Source organism: Prionailurus bengalensis, chromosome X (assembly GCF_016509475.1).
Source record: "Prionailurus bengalensis isolate Pbe53 chromosome X, Fcat_Pben_1.1_paternal_pri, whole genome shotgun sequence".
NCBI classification, from domain to species: Eukaryota; Metazoa; Chordata; class Mammalia; order Carnivora; family Felidae; genus Prionailurus; species Prionailurus bengalensis.
The window spans coordinates 4,583,538-4,605,208 of NC_057361.1; the positions used below are offsets into that span (position 1 = coordinate 4,583,538).

At 46.5% G+C, this 21,671-nt stretch overlaps 1 protein-coding gene across 3 annotated transcripts in view; it reads left to right on the forward strand.

The window, feature by feature from the left end:
• STS (steroid sulfatase) overlaps nucleotides 1–21,671 on the forward strand; it is a 161,788-nt gene that overhangs the window by 18,704 nt on the left and 121,413 nt on the right. For all 3 annotated transcript variants that reach the window (XM_043571467.1, XM_043571466.1, XM_043571468.1), the window contains exon 2: nucleotides 17,205–17,331. The gene's annotated coding sequence lies outside the window, so the exon portion shown is untranslated. The remainder of the gene's footprint in view (nucleotides 1–17,204; nucleotides 17,332–21,671) is intronic.

The following is a 21,671-nucleotide window of genomic DNA, read 5'->3' on the forward strand; positions in this document are numbered from 1 at the left end:
CCAGGTGGGTTTTCCCATTTACGGTATCAGACTATGTTCCCATATCCCCTCAGAGGCACCTTCTACCACTAAAAACTTCACGATTTTTCTAAGTTCTGCAAACTTTGCGACAAGGGGAGAATAGTCAGAAACCTCCATTCAGCCAGAGAAGTAGGACAGAATTTCTGTGTCTTTTGGCCACTGTCCCTGAGGAGAAGCAGCTTCTGACCCCTCTTCCCCAGCCCATGCACCTGGGAGGCAAAGAACACTTATTTAAATCTACTGGGGGTCACAATGGCTCAACCTGGGATCCTAAACCAAACAGCATGTCTTGACTTTGGAAAGGCCACCTGTTTGATTCCATAAAGAACAAATACCAGGGCATTTGTGGCTCAGTCGATTAAGCGTCTGACTCTTGATCCCAGGGTCATAGAATTGAGCCCCATGTTGGCTCAGCATGGAGCCTGCCTGGGATATTCATTCTCTCTCTCTTTCTCTCTCTCTCTCTCTCTCTCTCTCTCTCTCTCTCTGTCTCTCTGTCTCCCCCTCCCTCTCTCCTTCCCTCTGCCCCTCTCCCCCACTCACACACTCTTTCTCTCTCTAAAATGAAAAAAAAATGTATTAAAAAAGAAGTATTGGGGAGTCTGGGTGGCTCAGTGGGTTAAGCATCTGACTCTCGGTTTCGGCTCAGGTCGTGATCTCACAGTTTGTGAGTTCAAGCACCTCATGAGGCTCTGCACTGACAGCACAGAGCCTGCTTGGGATTCTCTCTCTCACTCCCTCTGTCCCTCTCTCCGCTCCCCCCCCCCCCGCCATGCCGCAAAATAGCTAAACTTAAAACAGAATTAGCAGAACGGAGCTTTGACTTAAGCAGACTTCTCCACCTCAACAGGACTCATAGTTTCGGGCAGATCATTCTCTGTTGCCACGCATGGTCTTGTGCATCATCAGATGTTCAGTCGCATCCCTGGCCTCTACCCAGTGGATGCCAGGAGCGCAGCCCTCAAGCTGTGATGATCAGAAGTGTCTCTAGACATTGCCAAGTGTCCCCTGGAAGGGAAACGTACCCCTAGTTGACAAGCAGTGGTTTGCCTGATGCTATACTGTGTGATGAGCCCTATTTTACAGGTGGGAAAAACAAACCCGTGCTCTATAAATGGCGTCACGGTCAAGAGCTTTTGTGTCCCACTGTATTGTCACATACTGCACGTGTTGCTCATCCAGAGAGCTGTCAGAAGCCTTCTAGGCTGAATCTAATAACTCACATGTTATTGAGAAGCTGAGTCACGATAGTCAACAACGTGAACTGATTTCTAGGGGTTTCTACTTGCAGTTAGCCCCAGTGACGAATTCGTGAATCGAGAAGGTTGCAGTGGTAGCTGTCTAGAGCTGGGCGGTTGGCTCAGGAGCTTTTTGGCTGTCAGTGACAAACCCAGTGCCTCATGGCCCATAAATAAACCTCAGCTCTGGTATCTCTTTTAATGTTTTTATTTTTTATTGAGTTGACATTCATATAGCACACAAATAACCATTGTAAAGGGTGCAATTTGTGCATTCAGCCACTGCCTCTCTAGTTCTAGAACTTTCTAAATCATTCCTCCAAAACCCTCATTCCCCTTCTCCTTGGCCCTTGGTAACCACAAACGTCCTTTCTGTCTCTGTGTATTTGCTTATTGAGGACATTTCCTTTAAATGGAGTCATACGCTATGTGGCCTTTTGCGGCTGGATTCTTCCCCTCAGCATCGTATTTTCAAGGTTCATCCATATAGTAGCAGGTGTCAGAACTTCATTCCATTTAATGGCTGAATCATATTCTATTTTATGGACAGAAAGGGATTTTCTAGTTGCATGTGTGGGAAGGTCACAGAATCAAAGGAGAAGCTTCAGAATCCAGGACCGGCTGCCTTAAACACAAGCTGAAATTCTTCATAAGTCTGATGGACATCAGACCCGTCTCTACGGGTTTGTGCCTTCTGATGGAGGCAAACCCCACTGTATTGAAAATAGGTGCTTTTGGGGGCATCCTGGTGGCTCAGTCGGCTAAGTGTCTGACTTCAGCTCAGGTCATGATCTCACGACTTGTGGGTTCGAGCCCCGCGTCGGGCTCTGTGCTGACAGCTCAGAGCCTGGAGCCTGCTTCGGATTCTGTGTCTCCCTCTCTCTCTGCCCCTCCCCTGCTTGCGCTCTGTCTCTCTCAAAAATAAATAAGCATTTAAAAAAAATTAAAAGAGAAAATAGTTGCTTTTGCATCCTGGTTAAGTTCTGTGGTGTTAGGAGAATTTTATGTGTAATTGGGGCTGGGTACCGTGGCTGTTCTCCTTGACTGCATTCCAAATTACCACAACTGTAAGGGCTCACAATGCCACCCGTCGATTATCTCACAGTATCTGTAGCTCAGGTGTCTGGACATGGCTTACCTGGGGACTCCGCTCCGAGTCTTACAAAGCTACATCGAAGTGTTGGCCACAGTTGTGTTCTCATCTAGAAGAGAGAGGGATCCCCTTCCAAACTCATTCAAGGTGTGAGCAAATCTTGTAGTTCTTTGTGTTTGTGGGACTGCGGCCCTTAGTCCCCAGGAACTGCCCCTCCCTATTGGCATTTCACACCGCGACTGTTTCATCGAGACCTGCAGGAGAGCATCTCTTTTTGTTAGGAATCTGTTTTCAAGTGCTCACCTGATTAGGCCAGGCCCACCCCTGGTAGGGCCCCTTTCGATTAGCACCCAGTCAACTGACTGGGGACCTCAAACACACATGCAGCGTCCGTTTACTTTTGCCATATCCTGTTGGTTAGGACATCACAGGTACCCTCACATTCAAGAAGAGAGGATCACACAAAGCAGTGAGTACCAGGGGCTGAAAGCTGGGGAGGCTCTCTTAGAATTCTTCCTGAAAAGGGGCCTTTTTGTGGGCGGAGCTGGGGGCCTAAATACCGTGTAGAACATACGTTGCGTCCCAGGAACCAAACGACCCAGTTCCCTGCACTCATTTGGAGGAACTGACGACTGTGCCAAGGTTGTTAGTGTTGGTGCGAATTAGATCGTTGTAGCATCGTTTATTTCCATTTGACGGTAATGAAAACACAGGGGACCCGACATGTAGCTGAGTGGTTCGTGGTGTGCAGCCAGAACCCCCTAGTATTCATGGCAGTGCTATCCTTATCTTGCTCAAGGACGTATCTGGGGGCTGGTGATGCCTCTAAAAACATGCAGTGATCAGGAAGTGTCGCCCAGCAGGCTTGACGAGGTCTGTGTGGACTGCCCTCGCCTTTCTGTGCATGCAGGGGACCCCACAGACATCTGCCGGCCACCACCCTCGGTGTGGGGCTCGCCCTGGAGCCCGCGGGCCCTGCAGTGGGCGGGCTCACTCACCGATTGGGAATAGTTGTATGCTAGCACCCTGCTTCTTGTCCCTCCTTCTGCCCTTGCCCCGAACGTCTGCTGGGATAGAGGCTTGCGTCCCCACGCCACACCTGGGGGTTGCGGTCCCCACCAGCCGTGGCCCAGAGCCTGCTTGCACTCACACTAGGGGCTGGGCGCTTGGGAATGTCTCGATTTCAGGACATCACATCACACGATCAGACTTGATAACACAGGCCTGTTTGTTTTAAATAAACTTCTGCTTCGATGCATCTGTAACGCTTTTCCATCGGGGTGAACTTCACACAAAGTACAATCAACCCCTGTAAAGAGGGCAACTCAGAGACATTTCGTGCATTCAACCCCTGCCCCTCTAGTCCTAGAACTTTCTACACTGTTCTTCCCACACCCTCACGCCCCCTCCCTCAGCCCTCGGGAACCACAAATGTCCTTTCTGTGTCTGTGCGTGTACTTGTCTGGACATTTCCTGTAAGTGCATTCACAGGCTGTGTGAGTGGCTTTCTCGCATGGGGCGTGATGCGTTCATGGTTCGCCTGTGTGACGGCACACGTCAGTCTTTCGTCCCACTGTATGGCTGAATCCTGTTCTAGTTTATGGATACGTTGGATGCTGTTTGTGGACATATGGACGGACACGTGGGCCACTTCCACCTTTAAGCTGTTGTGAATACTACAGTTCTCCACGCGGATGTACAAGGGACACACGGGTGTATAGGTAGCTGTTTGCGACCCTGCTGTGCACGGGGCACGCGGGTGTATAGGTAGCTGTTCGCGACCCTGCTGTGCACGGGGCACGCGGGTGTATAGGTAGCTGTTCGAGACCCTGCTCTGCACGGGGCACGCGGGTGTATACGTAGCTGTTCGCGACCCTGCTGTGCACGGGGCACGCGGGTGTATAGGTAGCTGTTCCAGACCCTGCTGTGCATGGGGCACGTGGGTGTATAGGTAGCTGTTCGCGACCCTGCTGTGCACGGGGCACGCGGGTGTATAGGTAGCTGTTCGCGACCCTGCTGTGCACGGGGCACGCGGGTGTATAGGTAGCTGTTCGCGACCCTGCGGCCAGCTCCTCTGGGTGCATCCTCAGACACGGCATTGCTGTGTCGTCTGGCATGTCCATTTGACTCTTTGAGCAGCTCCTGTGCTGGTTTGCATCGTGTGTTTCAATAGCTGTTCAGTCTTGAGGCCCTCGTTTTCGAGGGTTTCGTCTGAGCAGCCCTGAGAGGCAGAATTACAGCATCTCCTGTCCGAACTTGTGTTGAGGAGACGTGCGTTCAGCTGTGGAAGAGCGTTGGCAAAACCTTGGCATATATTATCAACATTGCTGAGACTTGTTTCTGTCTGCCCTGCAGCTTATTAGGAAAGGCAGGAGCCAAGGTGTCAATAAATGGGACAGGAAGGCCCAGCAACCGGTCGGTCACTGATGGGCAGTTTCTCATGGTTCCAAGGTCGTGAGATGACATCCTCGGGCAGGCCCACAGCCCAGGCGTCCCATCCCCATCCATCCTGATGTGGCCCCAGCTGGGCACTACCTTTTGGTGGCTCGCCTCCCAGCCTTGAATCCACGGGGCCGGCATGGGGTCCCTGCATGCACGGGGTCTCCTGGGATGCCTTCCCCTCCTGCCTGTTCCCCAAGCCGGGTCAGCTGCCTTTCTGTTGGCGCCTGGCTTCTTGCATCGGTCTTCTGCTGCTCTCCCTTGGTCTGGGGACAGAACTACAGGTTCTGACTTCCAGAGGACAGACCCAGGGGACCATCACCTTACGGTCTTCAAGCCCCAGCTGTATCGGGGCCGTTATGTTGGGGTTTACTGTTCTATTTTAGACCTCACCTCTGATGCCCGTTTCCTCACCCTCAATACAATCGCATCCAGCTGACAAATTACGAGATTAGGGACTTTATTAGACATAATAGCATAGAAGTGGCTGAGTGACTAATTACAAATTAGTGCTTCTGGCCACTGCCCCAGCCATCAACTAGGAAACGAAACATCTCATGGTGCGGTACGCATGGTCTATGTGGTACGTCCTTCCGTGTGTGATGGCATCCATCGCAGGGACCGATAACGGTGATCCTGGGGGCCTTCTGTGAAGACGTACAGAAATTCTGTTGGTTCCCACGTGCCTTCGAACACGCCCGCCACAAAGGTTTGTCAAACGGAAATGGTTTTCCTGTGATTTTAAGTCACGCGCCTCACATTTGTTTGCATCTTTTAGACTGAATGAACCTTGTGCATAAAATTATACTTGGAGTACAATTAATTTCGTCGTGGCTCAAATGGGAACCTAAGGTGGGGGGGGGGCAAACATCATTTTGACCTGTGATAACTAGGTATTAGGGATATTTGGAATCATTGAAGTGGCCTTTTTTATATTTTTCGACCAACATAACTGTTACTCGGTGATCTCCTTTGAATCCTACCAATAGTTGGTCTATTCATAGAAGCACTTGTGTTTTAATAAGACTTTTAGGGTTCCCTTTCTTTAACCAAACCTATAGCCACCTCATGTGGGGATACTGTCCCGAGAGAGTTCTCCCTAACAAAACTGATTATATTTGCACATCTCATGCAGGAAACACGTCTGGTTATCCACAAGGAGGCACGGTGGTGCTATTTCCTGGCATGTTTCAAGGACAGAAACTCGTGAATGGAATTTCTCTCAATGTAGATAAAATCCAAAGCTGATGGGTCATTTCTGTCCCAGAATCTCAGTCTTCCTCTCTGCCCCTCTCTCACTTGAGTTTGCATTCTCAAAAACAAACATTAAAAAAATTATAAAGAAACTAACCTTGGGGTGTCTGGGTGGCTCAGTGAAGCATCCGATTTCAGCTCAGGTCATGATCTCACGGTTCGTGGGTTCAAGCCCCTCATCAGGCTCTTTGCTGACAGCTCAGAGCCTGGATCCTGCTTCAGATTCTGTGTCTCCCTCTCTCTCTCTCTGCCCTTTCTCTGTTCACACTCTGTCTTCTCTCTCTCAAAAATAAAAAGATATTAAAAGTTTTTTTTTTTGAAAAAACTAAAGGAGTTTAATGTTCTAAGTGAATTTTTACAATCCACTCTATTCTTATTTTTCTTGAAATAGTTGGTGAAATACGTGTTCACCGTGTGGAGGCACATTTTCCATGCCATTTAATTCACCCACTTGTACGATTCAGTGGTTTTTATCAGGTTACCAAGCCGTGGGACCTCCTTAAGTCAGTTTTAGAACTGGCTCATCACCCCAGTGAGACCCTTCATGCCTAGTTCCTAATCCCCATTCCTATCCCCTGCCTGAGCAGGTTTTTAAGACGTCATGTTTTTTTCTATGTTTCATCCCATTTCTTTGAACCCAGGGCGTACGAATGTGGCCCTCGGGGCTGTTGACAGTCGTGCAGTTACATCATTCCGCTGCATGACCCTATTATCATTGTCCTAGAAAGACCCAGAACTGAATCGCTGAGGCATGAGGAAATGAATCCTGTGCATGCCGTATGTGCTATATATCTCCGTGACCCCGCTTGGAATGCTCGCCTTGGTCTTCCTTGACACGAAATCACGTAAGCCCTCTTCTGCCGTTGTTGCTGGTTTTCTCCTCCTCCTCCTACCTGTTTATTTCCTGAGGAAATGCCTGTGGCCTTCTTTCCTACACTCGGGCCCTTAGGACTGATCTCCCCTTAAGCAGGCCAGCTCACCTGTCAATGAGACTGCCATAATTTGTACGTCTCTGACCGCTATCATTTGAAAAATGGATCGTTATTTCAAGAGACACATCTAATAAGAGGGGGAAGGAAAATACAGCGCATATGCGTGCATCACACGGTTGTCACTTGAACCCAAAACCTGGAATCTGGATATGGGAGCATGCTGGAGAGATTCCTTGGGTTAAGAGTTTTCAAGAGCAGCAATCCAAAGTGATGTAATTTGGGAATAGACGACAGGCCCCCAGGCCTGGTGCGGACAATAACTAGTGAGTTCTTACTCACAGATAAGATTGGCACAGATGCCTGGTCTATTGGTAATCTGGGACTTCAGCTATTGGACATCTGTCGGGAGTCTTGCCCGACTAAAAGCTTAATATCTTGTAAAGTCTTTTCTTTCTGGAAACTTCATCCCGCAGATAAAATATTGCTCTGAAATTGACTGTGATAAACAAGGAAGAATTGCTTGGTGATGTACAAGTGATCATATCCTTGGGTAGAACAGCCCTCCCTCTTTTAAATGTAATGGTAATAGTAAATGACCAATGTACCTTGGCATGGTTCCTGAGGTTTAGAGTCACTTAGACACAAATATAGATGTCCTCTCCTGGCCAGGGACTCTGAAAATGTAATGGCTCACGTGTTAGGATATACTCAAACATGAAAGTCCGCCATTGCACTCACAAAACCATAAGGGATCCAGAGGATGAGGGAAAGCATACGGAATTGAGGAAACCAGCACGGTGGGAACCCCAGGCTCTGAAAGGGAATATTTGCAAGGTCGGGGAAGAGAGAGAGAATCAGGCAACGAATGGCTTACCTTTCTCCTAGAAGGTCAGGAAGACCAAAAATCCAAAACAAACTGATTCAACACTCTTTTGCTGTCTGGTTCCCAGGTCTCCCTTGACTCAGGTTCCGTGCCCTTGGACAGAACTGCACTCCCTCTGTGTCGCACCGTCAGAAGCATAGAAACTTACCACATTTAGATCACAAGTCCTAAAATGAGGATGTTGGCAGAGCTCCGTGTCTAGGGGAGAAGCTGTTGCCTTACATTTTCCAGAGGGCACCTGCATTCGGAGCCTCGTGTCCCTTCCTCATTTTCTCCACACTGTTCCTTCCCTCCTGGCATCTCCTTCTCTGACTCTGCCTGACCGCCACCCTCTTATAAAGACTGGACCACTAAATTCTCCTCGTGAAACTAATGTGACACTAGAGTTGACACACTAAAATTTAGATACAAATTTGAAACATTAAAAAAAGGAAGAGACCCTTGTGATGACATTGGAGTTGGATCATCTCCCCATCTCGAGATCCTTAACATCATCATGCTTGCACAGTCCCTTTTCATGTAAGGTGACATAGTCACAGGTTTCTGGGGCTAAGAACGTGGCCATCCTTGGGTTCCATTGAGAATAGACTTTGATCAGAGTTTTCTGTGGGCGTATCACTTAGCTGTAAATGTGTTCAGGGGTACATTAATAACAACTGCCATTGCTTGCTAAAATGAGATTATTATATAAGTAATGTCCATGTGTCCACTAACAATCAGTGTGCACATGAGCTTTTCCTGCACCAATTTCATACAATAGAGACATTTTTCTCGGGTCAGTGTTCTTGAGCCGACATCTGTGGATGCAAAGAGAGACAAAGGTTGACTCCAGAGTAAACAGATTCATTCCATTAATGAATACCAAGCACTATGTTTATCAGGATGTTCTTGACGACTGGGCATTAACAAAAACATGAAAAGTTTTGTGCTTGCTTTCTTTCTGTCTCTTTTCCATCCCTCCCTCCTTTATCCATCCTTCCTTTCCTTCTTTCCTTCTTTCTTTCTTTCCTTCTCTCCTTCTCTACCAGAGCAACTAACTCTGTTCCGTGATCTTTCCTTTCGGTGTTTGTTTAATGACTTTTAATGGAGCGTACTTTGGGGGAGTGGGAGCTGTTTTTCTGGAGGCCCAGTGAAGAGAGTTTTGGCTCCTGTGACCTCTCATAATCTTCCTGCTCCCGTCACCTGTGGCTGGGGCACCTGAGTCTGTTGGTTTTCCCCTGGCCATTGCCTCTGGTATTATTCTCCTGCATCACGACTTCGTCCTTTCTTTTCTTTGCTGACAGACTTCTCAAGAGTTAGCTCTTTCTGGCAATTGACTTCTGGATTCTTCCCTATTCACTGGCTCTCTGTGGATGGCATAGATGTTCCAACCAGAGTCTCTGAATTCTAAACCCAGCGGGGAATGAAGCAGGAAAAGTCAGTGTTACCGCTTATTAAAATCATTCCTTGACAAGCATAAGGCACTGGAGACTAGTCACCCTTTGCTGTCATGACTGACCAGGGCTCAGCGGGTCCTGGGATGAGGCGAGTGGTGTCAGGTGGACAGCAGAGACCTGGGTTGCGGTGCCCTTTCAGCAGCTCCATGGGTGACATCGGGCAGGCACCCACCCGTCACAGGCTCCATCGACGTCCTTGGATTTTAACTCCCAACATAAGTGCAGTTCTACAGTCAGTCCCTGGGGGTTGAGCCATGACGCCCATGTTCTCCAAAGCTCCCAGGCTAAAATCTGAGATCCAGTGTCCTGGGTTTACATCGGACCATAAACCCAGGTGTTAATGTAATGAATGATACGGCACTTTTGGGGAGGGTGGGGTTAGGAATCAAGTACGAGGTGATTTATAAAAGTCTTCACATGAGAGAGCTGGCATGCACCATAAATTCCCCCAGCCACCCAAGATTGATCATTGTACAGTGAAAGCAAGTAATTATGAATCTGCCTCTAAATCACATTTTAAAACCCGCACTCAAAAGTTGACAAACTGTCTCCATAAGTCAGACACTACTTACCAGCCTGTTACCAGCAAGCAAAGCCCAGAGCTGGTGCTTTTCACGGCTGTCACGTTTGTCGATGCCCTGATTCACCTGTGCCTGTAGAGAAGGGGATGTTTAACGTGCACCAGGGAAGCCCTTCCTCTTGGAGTCAGAAGGCAAGTGTGTCTACCATCAAAGAATAAGAGACTCTATTCTATGGTAAAGGACACAGAAGTGGTGTTTGGCCATTTGTGTGTTCCAAGTCCTACACATATTAATTCAACATATGATCACATTTACCATAAAATGTTGAGATTATAAGACGGGCCTTCCCAATGCTGGGTCCTCGGGGTGAAATGGAATCCCATTTGTGGATGCTGTGCTCATCGAAACAGCAGTTCATAGGGCGAGGTCGGGCCAAGAAAGGGTAAGGATGAAGAGTCACAGACCGTGGTTTAGGAAGGTAACTGTCCAAGAGGCGTGAACACGAACAACTGAATGATGTGGCTTCAACGAGGACAGGAATCTGCAAAGGTCTGCTGGTGTGCATGGATGCAGGTCTCTGGCCAGAGGCCCATCAGCCCCTGCCACACACCTGCCCATCACCAGCAGACCCCCTGCAGACCACGAGCTCACGCAGACATCACACTGTTTCAGGCTTATTGAGTTACCCCTGGGCTTTGAAGCCAGCAGAAGTTTCAGGAACCTTGTTGTCAGGGCTGAGATAGTGTCCTATGAGTTGATGCTGGAGGGATGGCCTCTTAAGAAACAATTATCGGGGCGCCTGGGTGGCGCAGTCGGTTGAGCGTCTGACTTCAGCTCAGGTCACGATCTCACGGTTTGTGAGTTCGAGCCCCGCGTCAGGCTCTGTGCTGACAGCTCGGAGCCTGGAGCCTCCTTCGGATTCTGTGTCTCTCCCTCTCTCCGCCCCTCCCCTGCTCATGCTCGCTCGCTCTCTCTCTCTCTCAAAAATGAATAAACTTAAAAAAAAAGAAACAATTATAATTTATTTTGTCATTCCTTCTGTTTGTTAAGGATCGACTCCACTGTTAATTATAATACTTTCCCCACTTACATCTCATATAAAAGAATGAGCATTACTATATCCTTTGAAGGTAACTCAAAGGTCTAGACACCGTCAGTAAGGATATGCAGAAGATCATAGATTAAGTAATTGCTAGTGTTTTGCCATATGGGCTTTGTCTGTCCAGCCAGAAAGTTGACAACTGTGTGGGCCTTGCCTTTCATGAGTCAGGTGCCCGGCCGTGCATCTCATAGTGGGGGCCAGAAGCTGTCAGGAGCTCGCTGAAAGGAAGCCAGGTAAAACTTGACACCTGTGCGTCCGGTGTCTGCCAGGATCCATCACATCCCTCCCGTGCTGGGCTTCCCCTGAGTGAGTTCTATCTCTGTGGCCCCACCATGGGATGGCTAGTCCTTCTCGTGAGGTAACGCTAACCGGAAGCTGCATCTGGGCCCCCGGTACAGCTTTTGGAGTTGTGTATCTGACTAGATAGATACACAGATTCTAGCGTTAGCTCTGAGCTTTGACCTCTCCGGTCCTTTTACCTGTAACCAAGGGGGAATGTCTTTTGAGAAATACGACCAGTTACTGGTGGATGTTGGATAGGAAAGTGCTTTGAACAGCAGCGAATGCCTGTAGGTTGTGTGAGCTCCTTGGGGTGGATCCTGGATGCTGCTTTCAGAAATAGTAGAAATGGGGCCATCTGTGGCAGCCTGCAGACACAAGAGAAGAAGGTGGGTTTGGTGCAGCGCTAGCTTGCCTTGCATTTCCCTGCCTCCCTGGGCTTTGCAACTGAGAGCTAGGGACACCCATCCGTTCTTTTTCCCTCTTTTTTTTTTTTTTTAAATTCCAGTATAGGTAACAGTGTTGTAGTAGTTTCACATGTACAATGTAATGATTCAACAGTTCCCTACCTCACCTGGTGCTCATCACAGCAGGTGCCCTCCTTAATCCCCATCACCTATTTCTCCCCTCCCTCCACCCACCTCCCCTCTGGTGACCATCAGTATGTTCTCTGTACTTAAGAGTCTGTTTCTTGGTTTGTCTTTGTCTTTTTTTTTTCCGTCTTTATTTGTTTTGTTTCTTAAATTCTACGTATGAGTGAAATCATACGGTATTTGTCTTTCTCTGACCAACCTACTTCGTTTAGCCTTATGAACTGTCTAGCTCCGTCCATGTCATTGCAAATGGCAAGATTTCATTCTTTTTTACGGCCGACTGATACATGATATATGGCTGTGTATAGATACCACAACTTCTTTGACCATCCATCTATTGATAGGTACTTGGGTTGCTTCTATAATTTGACTCTTGCAAATAATGCTGCAGTAAACATAAGGGGGGCATGCGTCTTTTCAAGTTAGTGTTTTTGTATTCCTTGGGTAAATACCCACTAGGGAAATTACTGCATCATAAAATTCTATTTTTAATTTTTGGAGGAGCCCCCACACTGTTTTCCACAGTGACCGTGCCAATTTTCGTTCCTACCGACACTACAGAAGGGTTCTTTTTTCTCCACATCCTCACCGACACTTGTTGGTTTTGTGTTGATTTTAGCCATTCTGAAAAGTGTAAGGTGATACCTCATTTTGCTTTTGATTTGCATTTCCCTGACGACGAGTGATGTTGAGCATCTTTTCATGTGTCTGTTGGCCATCTCTTCAGAGAAATGTCTGTTCGTGTCTTCTGCCCATTTTTTTAAAGTTGGATTATTTATTTGTACGTTAAGTTGTATAAGTTGTTTATAGTTTTTGGATAGTAACCATTGATTGCATATATCATTTATAAATATCTTCTCTCTTTCAGGAGTTTGTCTTTTAGTTTTGTTGGTTGTTTCCTTTACTGTTTAGAAGTTTTTTTGATGTATTCCCAATAGTTTATTTTTGCTTTTGCTTCCCTTGCCTCAGGAGACATAAGTAGAAAAATGTTGGTGTGGCCGATGTCAGACAAATTACTGGCAGTGCTTTTTTGTAGGATTTTTATGGTTTCACGTCTCACATCTAGGTCCTTAATATATTTTGCATTTATTTTTCTGTATGGCTTAAGAATGTGGTCCAGTCTGGGGACACCTGGGTGGCTCAGTCAGTTAAGCATCCAACTTTGGCTCAGGTCATGATCTCACAGTTTGTGGGTTTGAGCCCCACGTTGGGCTCTATGCTGACAGCTCAGAGCCCAGAGTCTGCTTCAGATTTTGTGTCTCCCTCTCTCTGCTCCTCCTCTACTCGCACTGTGTGTGTGTCTCTCTCTCAAAAATAAACAAACATTTAAAAATTAAAAAAAAAAGAACCTGGTCCAGTTTCATTCTTTGCATGTAGTTGTCCAGTTTTCCCAACACCATTTGTTGACGAGACTGTCCTTTTCACATTGCGTATTCTTGCCCCTTTGTTAAAGATTAATTGACCGTATAATCATCAATTTATTTCTAGGCTCTCTATTCAGCTCTGTTGATCCAAGTGTCTGTTTTTGTGCCAGTACCATACTGTTTTGATTACTACAACTTTGTAGTATATCTTGAAATCTAGGATTGTGATGCCTCCAATTTTGTTTTTCTTTTCCAAGATTGCTGTGGGTATTCACAGTCTTTTGTGGTTTCATACAGATTTTAGAATTATTTGTTCTAGTTTTGTGAAACATGCTGTTGGTATTTTCATAGGGATTGCATTAAATCTGTAGATTGCTTTGGGTAGTATAGACATTTTAACAGTATTTGTTCTTCCAGTCCATGAGTGTGGAATATCTTTCTGTTTGTTTCATCTTCAGTTTCTTTCATTAATACTGTATAGTTTTTGGAGTACAAGCCTTTCATCTCCTTGTTTAATTCCTAAGTCTTTTATTATTTTTAGTGCATTTGTAAATGGGATTGTTTTCTTAAGCACCTCGGCTGTTGATTTTTCTGATCGATGACCACTCTTACCTTGCTTTTGCCTGAAGAATTGATATACCTTGGGACCATCAGGCTGAGACTGAAGTCCTCTCTCCCATGGTTTTTGAGGGTTTGCCTAGGATTATAGCTTAGTGGGAATATGGGACTATTTCATAATATTGTACATGTATTCAGGACTAACGGTATTATCAGCTCTTGTCTTATGTTGAGTCCCAGGAAATGGTTCTGGGACAAGGTGGGTTTTGGGGGGTGGCGGAGTTCTTAGGATCCACACTTATGAGGATGGTGAGGCAGAGGGAGAAGTTGGGTTGTCATACCCTCGCAACAAGACCTCATCCCGTTTGGGAGGGAGCTCTGGAGCTGGTGTGGCTCTCAGAGTTGTCTCACTTTGCATCAAGGAGGGCACACCTTTGGGACCCAGCCATGGGAATCTCGAGGGATGGGGGGATGGCATCGCCTTGGGAAAGGCCACTGTCTCTGGCTGAGAGCAATTCCCAAAGACACATTCAGCTGAGCACCATCAGTTATCGACACAACCAGCAGCTGGCGGGAAGGGTGACCTCTGTCCTCACTTGATGTCAGAGCCCATGCTATGGCATCCGCCAACGCTCTTCTCTTTACCAATTCCTCAACACCATCTTCTCCTTTATGTTCAGAAGATGGTTTTCACTATGGATTTCCAATAGCTTCTTGAAGTCTTTCAGTCAACTTTCTCGGTATTCACACTTGGCTTTCAGTGTTTACTTCACTACAGAATCTTCTGCTGGCCTATACAAGCAGGTAGGGTTGTCAGCTCATGCACATTTGCCCAGGGCCATCTGTCTGAACACTGGAACTCCTCAGTCCGGGACAGACTGGGAGGATTGATCAGCCTTTGGCAAAGCAATCAGCCAGATTTCCACAACCTGCCTTTCCGTTTCTTTACCGTCTTCGCATGCCATCTCCTTCTGAGGCATGGCACAACCAGACTTCTTTAATAACCACACTTCTAGGCTACTGCTGGTGACAAATGCTTTCTCTCCTTCCTCTCACCGCTACTCACAGGGTGTCTTGAGTCTTGTTGATGTTTTCCCAGTGCCGTTAAGCCTGATGTCACCACAGAGCCTCCTGGGACTAGCCAGTATCAGAGGCTGGCAGGTTAACATACCACCTGATGCCTCGAGTCAGTTCACATTGGCTTCTGCTGCCAAATACAGTAAGAAGTTTACAAAAATTTTGTGGTTTCCAGGGCTCGTTGTATCTCAGAATCAAGGTAGAGGGATGGTGGACGTTGATTCCATCCTTAGATTCCTATTGTGGTTCACAGTCTTATACAACTGAATGGGGAGGGGCAGGAGAGTGATGGACAAATGACCAAGTAAATGACAGTTATGGCGATTGTAGGTAGACAGAGACAGGAAGAGGTAATGAAGCATGCTCATGATTTGTGAAGCCACCAACTCGTCAGCGTACAGGTTCACAATAAAACAGCACCCGTAACCTCTTGCTCTTAAATCTTCTTGTTCTGTGACTAGAACTCGGATTATAGTGGTGTCTCAAGAGACTTATGTTCATATAACTTTTCAGAGTAATAGCGGAACCATCACTGGTACATATTTTGTTGCTGTGTATCATTGTTGGATCAAACTACCTCCCTTATTTTCCTGTCTCTGTGATCATACCCCTTCAGTGATTATTGGACCAGTACCCTACAGTTTCTAAACTTCGACACTTGAGATCATCTCATCCTTTGTGGTGGAGGGCTGGGTGAATGATTCTCTGTGGTAGGGGCTGTATTGCACATTGTAGGATATTTAACAGCATCTCTGGACTCTACCCACTAGATGTTAGTAGAACCCACCCAATCATGAGAACCGGAAGTGTCTCCAGATACTGCCTAATGATCCCTGTGGGCTGAAATCACTCCTGGCTAAGAACAACTCCACTGCTGTTTTGAGAAATGTCCTCTGACCATGGGCTTTTAGGTTCTCCTGTGCTGTTTTCCTTCTGCAGGTAGGGTTTCTTGTGGCAATACCACTGTGATAGGCATTGTGACTTAATCTCCTTTGACGTGTTTCTTCTTCTTCATTAGTCACCGAGGATAGCAGGCACAAAGTATCAAACACGGGTCAAAGGGTTTCCGTGCTGATGTCTCAGCATCTATTTTCTGTAAATAAAAGGGGTGGGCAACCGAAAGGAAAACACCAACTTGCATCTTCCCTGTTTCGCAAGGGGTGGAGGGTCATCCAGTTGTTCAAATCCATATCCATATGATCCTTGTCTCGCCACATAATGTCATGGAGAGTCGGAGGAAGAGATGGCCCTGCGTGGTGGTTCTGTCATCCCAGCAGTGGGAGGTTAAGGATCAATGTTGACAGCACAGCATCCCATTTCCACAAGAATCCAACATGAAATGCCATGCCGGAAGATGCAGGAAGATTGATTACAGTTTCAAATGCCATCTCGGGGGGAAAAAATAACATTTCTGGGACACTGATTGAATCTGAAAAATTGTTGTTGGAAGCTTAACTTCAGTGAGGCAAGATCTATATGTGTGAAGATCTATAGAATGGTGGTTTTTCTCCAATGTGGTGATCTCTTGTGCATATGACGTATCAAGTGGGATGATACTTCATATTTTACAGCATGAACGATAGACTTATACATTAATTGTTTTAAGGCATATGGTAGTTTTTGTCTAAATGTCCTCAACTCAAAAAAATAAGTATATTCTTCAGTAGATTCAAAGTCATCATCATAGAGTGTAGGATTCTATACCAGAAGTTGAAAAACTTTTCCTACTGAGGGCCCGATAGTGAACATTTTCAGCATCGCAGGCCAGACAATCTCTTGCGCAGCTACTAAACTCTGTGCTGTAGCACAGAAGCAGCCACAGATTATAAGGAAGCGAATGCATGTGTCTGTGTTCTAATATCCTTTCGTGGTGGACTCTGAAATGTCAATTTAATATACTCTTCACGTTGTGCAAAACATTCTTTTCTCAACCATTTAAGAACGTGAATAACATTCTTGTTTCGCTATAAAAACAGGTGGGGGACAGTCCTGCGAGCTGCAGTTTGCAATCCAAGTGCTATTTGGAAAATATTTATTGACAGCTTACTACGGCACATGAATGGCCTCTGCTGTCTTAATCCTTAGAGGCTGTGGGACGGACAGATACCAAATAAAAAGAAACCACGTATATATGTTATTGGAAATAGTGATAAATGCTCTTCAAGGGAAACAAGATACTATGACAGTTAACCATGGAGGGATCTATTTGCTTTGTATTGGTAATCAGGGGGGGCTTCTCTGAGGTGGTGGCTAGTCAGCTGTGACTTGTAGCTAACCAGGGTTTGGGCAGAGAGTGGAAAGAAGAAACGTGCAGGAAGGGAGATCCTTCCGACAGGAAAGAGCATGTTCCCCTGCAATTGTTCACCATGTGCTCATTCAGTGTCTGACTCTTCTTCCTCTGAATGAATTCACAGGATGAGCCTGGTGCCCCTCATCTGTGTCTGCTGAGGGCCCCTCACATCAGTGTGCCTGCACATGATGCTGTCAGGAAGCTCAGATCCTTGAGGACAACTACCCAAGACGGTCTTCCGTTGCTACAGGGTGAGTATAAGAGGTGCCCGCGTACGTCCCTTCCTTACGAATGGATCACTGCCTGTTCACAAAGTGCTTGCCTCACCCTGAGCATTGGTAAATCATGCCTGAGTACCTGGTGACTTTAAAATGGTGTTGTGGAGGGTCTGACATGCCGGGGCAACAGGAATGTGGAGCCCACCTGGCCCTTTTCTTCAGAAGGGACTTGGGGGCGCCTGGGTGGCTCAGTCGGCTAAGCGTCCGACTTCAGCTCAGGTCATGATCTCGCGGTCGGTGAGTTCGAGCCCCGCGTTGGGCTCTGTGCTGACAGCTCAGAGCCTGGAGCCTGTTTCAGATTCTGTGTCTCCCTCTCTCTCTGACCGTCCCCTGTCCATGCTCTGTGTCTGTCTCAAAAATAAATAAACGCTAAAAAGTTTAAAAAAAAAAAAAAAAGAAGGGACTTTTCCCACGAGAGGTCACATTTGCCAAAGGGTGGCATCCGGGGGTCACACGTGCTTTCTTGGAGAAAAGCGGTACCGCCAAAGAGGGCAGTGTGCACTGATAGGAGAAATACCCGTGATGGAGGGGAGGGAGGAGGGGGGAAGGAAAGAGCACCTCCCGGAGGGTGTAGCTTGATGACACTCTGCCATTATGATGTCAAGACAGGCACCGCGAGGCAATCAGAGCCCATCCCTGTCCCCCGTAGCAGCAGGCTCGGAGAAGTCTGCACGGAGATGCTTTCCAAGAAGATTCGGGTTCACATTGGTGTGGGGAGGCCCCCAAAGATGGAACTGAGTCGTGGGGTCAGAGGTCCCTGGGATTCGGATCCCAGCTCTCCGCCCGCTGGCCTCACGTTCTCAGGAAGCTGATTAAGGACTCTGTGCCCAGGTCTCCTCTTGTAAAATGGACTGAAGAGTGAAGGATGATGTTTTGGGGGGTTCAGCTATGGTGAATACTGGGATGACGCTGCCAGCCAAGGTGGGAGGTGTTGCCGACTATGAGTCTGGAGTTCTCTCTTGTCCAGGAAGAGGGTGGGTGCAGAATTGAATATGAGAGAGGCTAATGTCCAGGAGGAGATAAGAGCCCCGAACGGGTTTCATCTCTGGATTGATTGAGCTCACAATATATTAGCAAACGGTCTGGGTGGGGGTGGGGAGGTAGGGTGGGCAAGTGGTGTTTGTGATCAAAGGATATTGGCACCAGAGGGAAAGTAATTTCCTTCAGGTGATACCAGAAGTTACTTTAGATCCCAGTCCACTATCTTGCTAGCTCACCTCGGGCACTTTCGCCCCGTGGTGGCGGCTTTCTGCCCTAAGCTGTTCTCTAACCCATTTATGTAAGTAGAACCTACTTCCCCACAAGTAGGCCCTGAATAGATCTCCAGAACTCCAGTTTGGACCATTGCATTGCTGATGACAGGCAGGCAGTTCTCCATTGGACCGGTTTTGCCCCCCGGGGGTGGGAATCCGACACATCTGGAGGCATTCTTGGTGTCGTAACTCTGGAGGAGCTTTGCTGTTGGGATCCGGTGGGTGGAGGTCAGAGGTTCTGCTGACAGCACATAGGACAGCACCCCCGCAGACTCAGACCCAGCCCCGAGCATCAGCACTGCAGAACTGGACAGTCCCTGCTTGTTCGGTACAGCAAGACACTTCAGCTTCATCTTCTCTTCTTCCTTCGTGGAATATTCAGCGGTCTTTTACTCTGAGGGATCTGCGGTAGAATAAGAATTAAAGAGAACAAAAAGAGAAAGACGTTTTAGGATTTTTTTTTCCTCTATTAAATTGAAACCGCACAGCAGACGATTCTCCTCCCGCAGGAAACGTCCATGGAGGCTTAAATCCTTGGCTTATATTCGTGCTTAATGCTTAGCAGCTTAACAGAGTTATTTTCTATTGTGATTTCTGTAATTTGTTCCTTAAAAGGCTCGTTTGTTCCTTCTCTCCAGTTCAGACACAGACTTTTCGGGGGTTTTAAGGAATAATTTATTTTCTAAACTTATTGTTAATGCAGGAGCTGGCTTGGAGTTCTGACATAGCTTTCAAAGCCTTAAGCACCTGCTAAGTAGAGTTTTATTTTTATTCCCCTAGAAACCAACTGAATGTTTTGCAGGGAAATACTTTGAGTACTTTTTTTTTTTTTGTCATTTTAGTCTAGAGGGGACATTGACATTCTTTGGACCCAGCAACAAGAACTCAGAAAAAATTGACAGACTCAGTAAGCTAATGAAAAGTATGCAGCTGAAAAGGCTCATGATTAATTCATGATAAACTAATATGGCATTCATTATTTTTCCTTAATGTTCTGATGTAAAGTGGGAGTCTTTCAGTTGGGGGCTAAAATATCTGTTCCTAAATACCTAATAACAATATTCATTATGTCTTACCAACATAAAGCCATCCTCATGGGGTATTTTAATGTACTTCACAATTTAAATTCAGGGTTCTTGAGTACAGCATATTAAACTTTTCCCCTCTCCCTAAGTGGATTGGTGATAATCAAGAAAATACTTTTATATAAGATATTCCTCAGTTTTCTCCTCCAAAAAAAAAAAAGGCTGACTGAAAGTAAAATAAAGTTTGCCTATGAAACTGAAAAAATTTCCTTTTTATGACACATCTTGTTATTTGACAAGAACTGCCAGCAATCTCTTGATTTATTCTGTTTAAATATATACTAGGATAGTAATTTTTTTTAATCCTCTGATGATAACAAACACATTTTTCAAGGGGATTGTAAATCCTTAGGATATTTTGTGGCAGCAAACACCCATGATAACAAGCACACTTTGGGGTCAAGATAATCCCAACCCCCCAAAAATTATGTTGATTGTGTTTCATGTCTCAGAGATAATGAATGAGGGAAGGTTCATTATCACACACATTGTGAGAGAACACAAAACACGGAGATTGTACCGTTGACCAAGGGATCATGGATAGCGGGGCACTTTGGTGTCACGTTCCTCCTGATAGCAGGCAGCGAGAACACAAAATAACCCGTGTAATGTCCCTACCAAAAGCTTTCAACTGGAATCCGTTCACAAGGAAACGAGCAGACAAATCCAGAATGTAGCACGTTGTCACGGACAATTGACCTGGATTCTTCCAAAATAATCAGTGTTATGGGAAGCACAGAAAGGTCAGGGACAGTTCCAGATTTAAGAAGATGAAGAGGGGCACCTGGGTGGCTCAGTCAGTGAAGCGTCTGACTCCTGATTTCGGCTCAGGTCATGATCTCACGGTTTGGGCGTTCGAGCCCCGTGTCAAACTCTGTGCTGACAGTGTAGAGCACAGAACACAGAATCCTTGGGATTCTCTCTCTCTTCCGGTCTCTCTCTGCTTCTCCTCCACTCATGGACATGAGCACATGCACTTGCTCTCTGTCTAAATAAATAAACTTTCAAAAAGAAAAGTAATAAAAAGATGAAGAAACACGACGACAATATCTGATGTGGAGAGGGTCCTGGACGGGGGAAAAAAGAAGCAGGTGGTACAATTATTTGGGGGCTGCCTGGGCGGTGAGTTGATTGACTCAGTGTTAGTCCGCACAGTTGTTCTTGTGGGGTTGTGTTTATGGAGGAGGTGTCCTTATTCTGGGACACCCACGCGGAACTTTCTAGAGGGTCAAGAGTTATCCTGTGTGCAGCTTGCTGTGAAACATCATGAGACGAATACAAGTAATTTCTTATCCTTTCTTACTCTTCTGGTGTAGAACAAAAATGTGTGCACATACGTATGTGTGTGTACACATGCACGGGTACACAGAGGCAGAGAGCAAGCAGCTGTGGCAAAATACAGACAGTAAACCTAAGTCAAGTAGGATACGTGCGTTCGTGTGCATGCTTTCAACTTCGTGTGTATGCTTTCGACTGTTCTGTGAGTTTGGAAGTTTTCAAAAGTGACTTTGGGGGAAAACAGGTTATGAGATTTTATTTTCCTTCTCCTGTTGGGGATGTTTTGGTTCCACTGATGGTGTGTTTAAAATTTTGTACAGGACCAGTTTTTTTTTTCAGTTTTTTAAAATTTATTTTGAGAGAGAGAGAGAAAACAGAGTGGAAGAGACAGAGGGAGAGAGAGAATCTCAAGCAGGGTCTGAGCTGTCAGCGTGAACCCTGATGCGGGGCTCAAACCCACAAAGTGTGAGACCATGACTTGAGCTGAAGTCGGATGCTCAAGTGACTGAGCCACCCAGGTGCCCCAGTGTTTATGTATTTTTGAGACACAGAGACAGAGTGAGAATGGGGGAGGGGCAGAGAGAGAGGGAGACACGGAATCCGTAGCAGGCTCCAGGCCCTGAGCTGTCAGCACGGAGCCCGACATGGGGCTCGAACTCGTGGACCTCAAGATCGTGACCTGAGCTGAAGTTGGATG